General features: G+C 40.4%; 1 long non-coding RNA gene across 1 annotated transcript; it reads left to right on the plus strand.

The window, feature by feature from the left end:
- Window positions 1-489: 489 nt before the first annotated feature.
- Window positions 490-9043, plus strand: LOC134409551 (uncharacterized). Its single transcript, XR_010026192.1, has 3 exons — window positions 490-574; window positions 7043-7123; window positions 8723-9043. It is a non-coding gene; the product is annotated as an uncharacterized LOC134409551 (long non-coding RNA).
- The last annotated feature ends 206 nt before the right edge of the window (window positions 9044-9249 follow it).

Below are 9249 nucleotides of genomic sequence, written 5' to 3' on the forward strand. Positions count from 1 at the left end.
GAAATGGTTGTTTCAAACTTCATGTTGTACGGTAAGGAACAGTTTTGAATTGCCATATTCATTCATGTGTTTTAATGGCTTTCCCCCCAGGTGAATAATAGAATAACAAAACAGTTTTGCATGAATCATGATGCATTATTTTTAGGATTGCAAGCTTAATCACCCACATGTTTAGGGTTTTTTTAAAACGGTTTTTAATGCTTTATGTGTGTATGTTCTGTATTTTAGAATTTTAAATTTTGTATACTCGTTTTTATCTTAATTTTAGAATTTCTGTAAACCGCCCAGAGAGCCCTGGCTATGGGAGTGGTATATAAGTGCAATAAATAAATAAATAAAATAAATTAATACGATGACCCTATACATGTTTATTCAACAGTGAATTGAATGGAACTCACTCCTACAAGAGTATTATTATTATTATTATTATTATTTATTTATATAGCACCATCAATGTACATGGTGCTGTACAGATAACACGTGTTATCTGTATAGTGTTGCAACCTTGCAATGCTATCTTATGCATGTCTACTCAAAAGTCAATCTCACCAAATTCAATGGGGCTTATACAAAGGTAAGTGGGTATATGATTTGTACTGTTAATTGGTTTAATTGATGGGTAATAAGTAGACGCTTCAGTGGATTAATCTAGTAGGGGCTGTGATGTTTTACTGATTATCCCTGTGTTGTTAAGTTGTTAAGTATAAAGTATTAAGATTTGCAGAGTTTAAAAGAAGTACTCTCTGTATGTTTGTTGCAGATTGGTAAGTACGAGTCATAAAAGGGTTAATGAGTGCTGGATGAAGGAGAGGGCTGATTGGATGTTTGTGTAGAGTGCCTGGATTGGCTGTGTGAGAAGGGGAGGAGTTGGAAGGCTGTAGAGGAGAAAAGGCATTGAATGCTTTGGGTTAGAGATAGGAAGGGTCTCTGTGTTTGTTGTTTTGGTGGATTAGAGTGTGGGAATGAGAACAGAGTAGTTTAGAGTACGGTAGTGTAGGCAGGAGTACTGGAAGTTAAATATTGTGTAACATTAAAGTGAATTAACCTATGAAGCCATTATGCTTTGTGCTCTGTAGCCATATGCTTGTAACTAAGGCCTTAGCTAGACCTAAGGTTTATCCCGGGATTATTTATTTATTTATTTATTTATTATTTATTTCATTTTTATGCTGCCCAATAGCCGAAGCTCTCTGGGCGGTTCACCAAAATTAAAACCATAATAAAACAACCAACAGGTTAAAAGCACAAATACAAAATACAGTATAAAAAGCACAACCAGGATAAAACCACGCAGCAAAATTGATATAAGTTTAAAATACAGAGTTAGAACAGTAAACTTTAAATTTAAGTTAAAATTAAGTGTTAAAATACTGAGAGAATAAAAAGGTCTTCAGCTGGCGATGAAAGGACTACAGTGTAGGCGCCTGGTGGACCTCTCTGGGGAGCTCATTCCACAACCGGGGTGCCATGGCGGAGAAAGCCCTCCTCCTAGTAGCCACCTGCCTCACTACCTTTGGCAGGGGCTCACAGAGAAGGGATCGTCCCTGTTCACGTAAATGACACACGGGATATCCCGGGAGCAGGCAGGGACGACCTTGGGATGATCCCGGGATAAACCTTAGGTCTAGCTAAGGCCTAAGAAAAACCAATAAGCTTTGAACCTGCATAATCATCTTGTTAAATAAACAACATTTACTTTATCCTGGTGTGGACACTGGAGTACCTGGGGGAAGTGTACAGGTGATCTTATAGTGGCAGTGAGAAGGTTGGGTCAAAAGGTGCTGATCTGTGCTGCTGTGGGGCCTAAGTAGAAGTTGGCATCTCTAGCCCTGATGTGTGCACCTGAGCTGGGTCCTTTGGAGTCAATAAAGAAGTAAATTGATCCAAAAGTAAACCCAGTTGAAGGTGGACGTCACAGGTAGTGGCAGCAGGTGGAATCCAGAAGGGTCCGGTGCCATTGCAGACGTCACAGGGATTATTTTAATTGGCAGGGCTGTGAATTAAAAGGTGCAATCCTAAACCTGTTTAGACAGAAAAAAGTCCTACAATTCCCAACATGCCCTAACCAGCTAGGAGTTATAAGACTTTTTATTATTATTATTTAAGCATGCATAGGACTGCACCTTTAGAGAACATTTGATTTTTTTCTTTGAAGCTTTTTTACCTCTTGGGTATTACTGCAATAGCGAATGAAAGAATAAAATGTTAAAGCTGAACATCTCATCTACCGACAAATGGTAGCTTGTGTTTACTAAATTTTAAGTTGTCTTCCTGCAACATTTCAAAGGGGAGTCTATATTACAGCTTTGGTAATATGCAAAATTATTTAAATTTAATTCATTAATCAGTTCAAAGGCAGGTGCTTGATCAACTAAAAATTCTTTAATCTGTTCACAACCGTATTATTTCATTTGTTCTAGCCATAGGATATTATAAAAAAGGAAATTAGTGGTAGGAGTTAAAAGCAGACACAGTGCATATTATTAGCATAAGCTGTAGCAAAAGATGATAAATGCTAAATACAACACAGGCAACAAGTATTTTAATACCCTTTGATTTGACAAAACTTTAGAATTCCGCAAAAATGAAGTTCTTTTTCAAGTTCTACTGTGCAAAAGTATCTCTCCCTTCTCCCAAACATAAAACTTGCATGCCTTTAAAACCCGTGTCTGCTCAGACAACCCAATTCCTCCCCTCTCCAAAGAAAGTTACTCAAAATCACTGGCTAACTTTCAAATTTGAATTTCAGCAATGTCATAACAATAAATCTAAACTTAGTTGCAAGCCTCTTTTATATTTTTGTGCATGAAAAGCTTTTAGCAAACAAGCATCTGAGCAGAGAAAATGGCCAAATAAAGAGTTCTTAAAATACTTCTTTTCATCCAGTTAACCTTCAACTCCCCTTCTGACCCCATTATTTTTTTGTAACTTCTGACTCTAGAGGATGCTGTGGCATTCCCACCTCGTTCCTAGTGAGAATTCCCTTTCTCACCCCCAAGAAGGAACCACCTTTTCTCACACACATTTCATTTCACTGCCTCCAGGATATTTAAGCTCAGGCCCAACCCTTACTCAGTCCCCTCTCTGTGAGGACACACATAAAATCAGGTTTTAACCATATATTCTCTACCTTACGCAGCCAGAAGCAGGAGACATAGTATTTTAAACCATAACTTACAGTAATAACTTATTGAATAATGAACAAGAAACTTTTAAATGGCTGTATCAATATAGGTCCCCTCATACAAAAATGCTCCAAAATAACTCTCTCAAACAATCCTTGTGCAATCACCACAGACCCCTCCCTGTCTCTTCAAACCTAAAATATTATCTCTGATCTAAACCCAGTCTCATCTTATCCCTCTCATCTAGGGTGACCATATTTGGGAAACCAAAAAAGAGGACACCTAGTGTGTGTGTGGGGAAGCAGCTTTCTGAGTCCTGCAGAAAGTACGTTATTCCCCCGCCACCTTAAAGAACCCGATTGGAGTGGAGGAGGGGAAAGGATTTCATTCTGCACCACCACCATCCACTCCAATTGGGGCCTTTTCTATAATGTCCACGAATGACCCACTTTCCCCTTTAAGACCTCAATTGGAGCTCCGGGTGGGGGAATGATGTGCCTCAAGAAAGCATGTCATTCCCTCCTGCCATGCTAATGGCAGCCTTAAAGGGGAAGGTGTGTCATTGCAGGACATTATTGAAAATTATAGAAAATCCCCCCTGACACTATGGAAAGAACAAAAACCAGGACAAATCCGGGGAAATCCTGACAGTTGGTCACCCTACTCTCATCCTATCTTGATCAAAACCATCATGCAGCAAATCTCTGCTCTACCCCATCACACACCATATCCCTGTCTGCCTCATATAGGCCCAGTACATGGTTTATATAGCTTCACCCCGCCTTCTCACTCTCTCAGCCAATCAGCTAACAAATGCAAATCCACCATTCTTCCCCTAGAGATACTTACCAAACCATAGATCTATAACAAGACTATACCATTAGACACATAAACACAGTATCTACAGATGTGTAACATCATAGATGCCACCAAGCTCTTCTTTTTTTTTATTTAGAAAAAGGAAATGTTCTGACTTCTGCAAACATCTGATGTGTGTGCAGTCATAAAAACATCCAGTGTGTAAACTTGATTTTAAATTGGTTGAGATTCAAAAGAACAGAAGCGAGAATGGGATAACATTTGTTCTTGCATCAAAGTTGCCTGTGCAGTATCTTGAGTTGGTGTACTCCTGAGAGTACTGCTTCACACCGTGCATCATTAAACTATGGAATTTGCTGCTACATGATGTAGTGATGGCCACCAATTTGGATGGCTTTAAAGGGGGGGTTGGATAAATTCCTGGATGAAGAAGGGTATCAATGGATACTACTCCTGACGGCTATGTGCCACGTGTCTACACCATTTGCTGGGGAATATGGGTGTTAGGGTGCTGTTGCACCTGTGTCCTGCTTGTGAATTCCCCATGCTACTTGGCCACTGTGTGAACAGGGTGCTGGACGAGACGAAGCCTTGGTCTGATCCAGCAGGGCCCTTCTTAGGTTTTTAGTTTTATTCAATACAGCTTTTGCCTTTACCTAGTTTGCTGTGCCTGATGCACTTACCTTGTCTCAAATGTACCTACCTGACACAACCTTGCCCTCCTTGACCTGACTGCTTAATGTAGACTGGATCTTCTTGCCCCAATCCTACCCCGCTAGATGACATTAGTTTCCCTAGTGAGCCTCATGTCACCACAGCATGGGCATGTATGTATCTTACGTGATGAGGACCATGACCACGGAGGAGTTATGGCGTGTTCATCCTCTACTCCTCCCCCTTGTGTGTTCATTATTCCAAAAAGAAGAACACCTCAATTAGGTCAGCTCAGTTCCTTCCAACCCCTAAGGGTGTAGATGGAGGGAGGGGGAGGATTGCGGACTTACCTGCTTCCACAATCCTCCCCCAGCATCTAGATGGCTGTGCGACATCTCAGAAGGGAAGAGGGACATCATGGTCTTCTTCATTTTCTTTCAGAAGAGAAGCTGTGCACACAGCAAAAAAGATGTTAAAAAACAACAACCTGCACTTAATTTCCCCCACAATCCCTGGGATGGCGAAATTGCTCCCCCCTCTTGAAGGGCACAAAGTCCTCCTGAACAGCTCTGTGCGGGGAGGACGGGAGAAGCCAGGATGGGCTCCCAAACTGCCTATGGTCCTCTGGATGGTCCTGGGACTATGGGGGAAATTGGGATAACTGGGCAACCAGTTATCCCACGAAAATGGAGGGGTAGGGTGACCATATGACTGGATTTGTCTGGGTTCTTGAAGACAAATCCGGGAGGGGGAGGGGAAATCCGGATTTTTCCAAAGAGCAGCTCTAATAGGAATTAACAAAATGCTTATAACTCTGTCATTTTTTAAGATAAAGACATGAAACTTGGCACAATGGTAGCTCTTAGGAAGGGCTTTAGTCATACCAAATTTAAAACAGATCCGTTCATCCATTGATTTTTTTAAGATTTTTTTTTAAATTGAGGTTTAAAAATTATTATTTTTAAAATCGTCATTTTTAAAGATAAAGAGATGAAACTTTGCAATTTTTAAAATTGTCATTTTTAAAGATAAAGAGATGAAACTTTGCACCATGATAGGATTTAGGTAGCGCTTTAGCCACACCAAATTTTAAACAGATCTGTTTATCCATTGATTTTTTAGGAATTTTTTAAAATTGAGGTTTTTAAATTATTTTTAAACCATCATTTTTAAAGATAAAGAGCTGAAAGTTGGTACCATGATAGCTTTTAGGTAGAGCTTTAGCCATAACAAATTTGAAACAGATCTGTTCATCCATTGATTTTTAGGAATTTTTTAAAATTTGAGGATTTAATTTTTTTTAAAAAAATATTATTTTTAAAGATAAAGAGATGAAACTTGGCACCATGATTGCTCTTAACATGGACTTTAGCTATGCTAAGTTTGAAACAGATCTGTCCATCCATTGAGTTTTAGAATTTTTAAAAAAAGTTTGAGGTTTAAAATTATTTTTTTTAAATGACATTTTTAAAAGATAAAGGGCTGAAAGTTGGCACCATGATAGCTCTTAAGGAGAGATTTAGCCATGCCAGGTTTGAATCAGATCTGTTCATCCATTTTTTTTTAGAATTTTTTTTTAAAAGTTCAAAGTTTAAAATTATTGTGTTTTAAAACTGCTTGAGCCATATCCTTCAAACTCAGGTTGTCAAACCTCCTCTTTGTGGTTTTGCATATTGAGCAGTTTCAGCCCTTGGCATTAAGGGGATCTCCAGTCTTTAGGTAAACTGCCACAATACCCACCCTAATGTTAGAGTAGAGAAACTTGTGACAATTATACACACGTTTTTTTTAAAAAATTGAAATTAAAAAAAGCCAGCCATCCGGCCGGCCAGTAGCAAACCCTGTTAACAACAACAGCAGCTTGCAATGAGTGAAGATACAGTCAGAAAAGATATTTGAGGGAAGGGGAGACTGTATCACACAAAGCATAGCAAAAGCTTCAAAGTACAGCAGAACCTACAAAAGTAGGAGTGAGTGAAGTTAATTTCAGATACACTGAATCTCTCACTTGTTCTTTATTTCAGTGATTTTAACATTAAGATGCTATGTAGAACAGATTTGTCTTGAATGTGTGCTATAAAATCAGATATGTGACAAGGCTATGTTCGGGTGGGCATGCCCCCTTGGTGCTGTACACGCCCCCTTGGGGGCAGACCATGTTGTCCTCCTTTTTGGTTTCCAAAATATGGTCACCCTATGGAGGGGTCATCCCTGCTTGCTCCCAGGATCCCATGCACATCATTTCAATGCACAGGGACAATCTAGGGATGACCCCGGGGAAAACGGCTGGTGTAGACATGCCCTTGGAATCCCAGTCATTACAGGCAGGTGAGGGAGAGGGGGCAGATAACCAGAGAGATAAGGAACTGGCCAGAGAAGTTACAGTGACTGCGATTTCTCTTGCTGCATTTGGAAATCTACATTTCTATGCATGTTTTCTCCAGCCCTGTGACCCGATGAACTTGCGCCGACTGATGGACTAACTTGCCATTTGTCTCTAATTCAGCTTCAGTTTCATTGTACAGGTAAGTGATGATTAGATAATTGAAGAGATTGCATGGGAGCCTATTAAGTTAGAACAATTTTTATCTCAAATAGCTTTTTAAAAACCCACAATGTCACTTTATTTCTAGGGATTCCGGATTCATTTTCTGGCTTTAAATTAGTACCTTTGCGTTCTTTGTAATCATGACACATAGTTAACTAGAAAGTGCCCTAGTGAAGGAGTATAATTAGGTGGATAAAATCTCAATTGGCATACATTTTAGTGCATAGTGGAGCGCAAGTCATTTCTATTCTCACCGGCTAATGCAATAGATGGGCTCCAGCTAGGACTGCAGAAGTACAGGTACACCATGGCCCAGCATGCTCCTGCACCTTTAACTGCAGCTTGGGCCTTAGCTAGACCAGGCTATATTCCAGGACGAACCCCAGGATCATCCCTGTGCATCCACATGACGCACAGGGGATCCCGGGATCAGGGAGGGATCATCCCTCCCTTGCCCCAGGTTCTTGTCCTCCACTTTGGACCCACTTTTTCCATGGTCCCGGGCTGAGCCCAAGACTGCAGAACATGTGGCCCATTTCCACGGCTTGACCCCGCTCCACGCGATTACTCGTGCGGAGCCGGAAACCACACGTGGGACGCAGCGCTCCTCAGCGCCCGCATCGGGGGTAGGATAGGGTGGGGGGAGCGGGGAAATTAATTTAAATTTTTTAAAAAACATTTACCTTTAAGAAAATAAACAAAATGGCGGGCGTGATGCCTCTCTTCCTGAGGTCATCGCACCTTACCTGTAAACGGAGGAGGAATCTCGCGTAAATCTTCACTCCTCCGTCCCGGACTTTCAGGTAGGTCTAGCTAAGGCCTCGATCTGCAGAAATGAGGGCTAAGATGAAATGTGTTCTACATTGAGGGTCTCCGTTTGTAGGTGGTGATGGTGTGTGTGGGGGAGGATTCAGTTATTTGGGGGGGGTTGCAGTGAATTTTGATGGTGGGCCTTAGCTAGATTAGCTAGACTGTGGAATGATCTCCCCGATGAGGCTCGCCTGGCGCCAACATTGTTATCTTTTCGGCGCCAGGTCAAGACTTTTCTCTTCTCCCAGGCATTTTTAACAGCATTTTAACAGCATTTAACAACGTTAAGTTTGTTTTTAATGGACCCCACAATTGTTGTTTTTAAATGGATACTGTTGTTTTTATACTGTTTTTATGTGTGTGTGTGTGTGTGTGTGTGTGTGTGTGTGTGTGTGTTTAAATTGTATACTTTTAATGTTTACTATTTTTAAATGTTGTAAACCGCCCAGAGAGCTTCGGCTGTGGGGCGGTATATAAATGTAAATAAATAAATAAATAAATAAATAAATAAATGGTGGGGGCATGAAATTCACTTGCATTTTTCCTAGTCTACCACTAGCTGTTGGAAGAGGCTAGGAGGAATATATCTGTCTGCAGTAACATTTCCCCCCTCTCCACCCTGGGTCATGGAATCACTGGGGCATCCTAGCATTTCCCCCATGTGAGCTAGATTTCTGAGATGGGTTAGGATTGTTCATGTAGAGTAGAGATGGGAGAATCTTTCAATTTCACTTACTCCTGCATTTGGTTTGGTTTGAAATCACAGGTTCTTTCTCTCCTGAATATGAAGAACTTTGCAATTTATTTATTTATCAAAATCAAGCTGAAACAACATTCTCACCCATGTGGCACAGCCAAATTCAATTGGTCAAGCTATCCCCAGCCTGGAGAAGACCATGATGTCCCTGCCTACCATTTAGCTATTAAAGAGGAAGAAGAGCCTGTCCAAAAAAAGAAAAGGGAAAAAAGGCTATGAATCTTCTTTCTTTCTTTCTTTCTTTCTTTCTTTCTTTCTTTCTTTCTTTCTTTCTTTCTTTCTTAGCACTCACATGCTTGAATATATGATAAAGAGCTAACCAAAGCCCTGGACCTGGATGGACAAATCTCTTAGCTTTGGTATTTTGTTTTGGTTTTAATCTCAAATTATTTTTGTCCAGAGTATGGGGAACTTTGAGAATTTTGGTAAATTCTTATCGAAATCAAACAGTGTCCGTCAGATACCCATGAGAAATCCACACACAGAGATTCAGGACAAATAAAAGGAAGGACTTCTTCACACAGCGCATAGTTAAA

The sequence above is a fragment of the Elgaria multicarinata genome, chromosome 16 (genome assembly GCF_023053635.1).
Source record: "Elgaria multicarinata webbii isolate HBS135686 ecotype San Diego chromosome 16, rElgMul1.1.pri, whole genome shotgun sequence".
Taxonomy (NCBI): domain Eukaryota; kingdom Metazoa; phylum Chordata; class Lepidosauria; order Squamata; family Anguidae; genus Elgaria; species Elgaria multicarinata.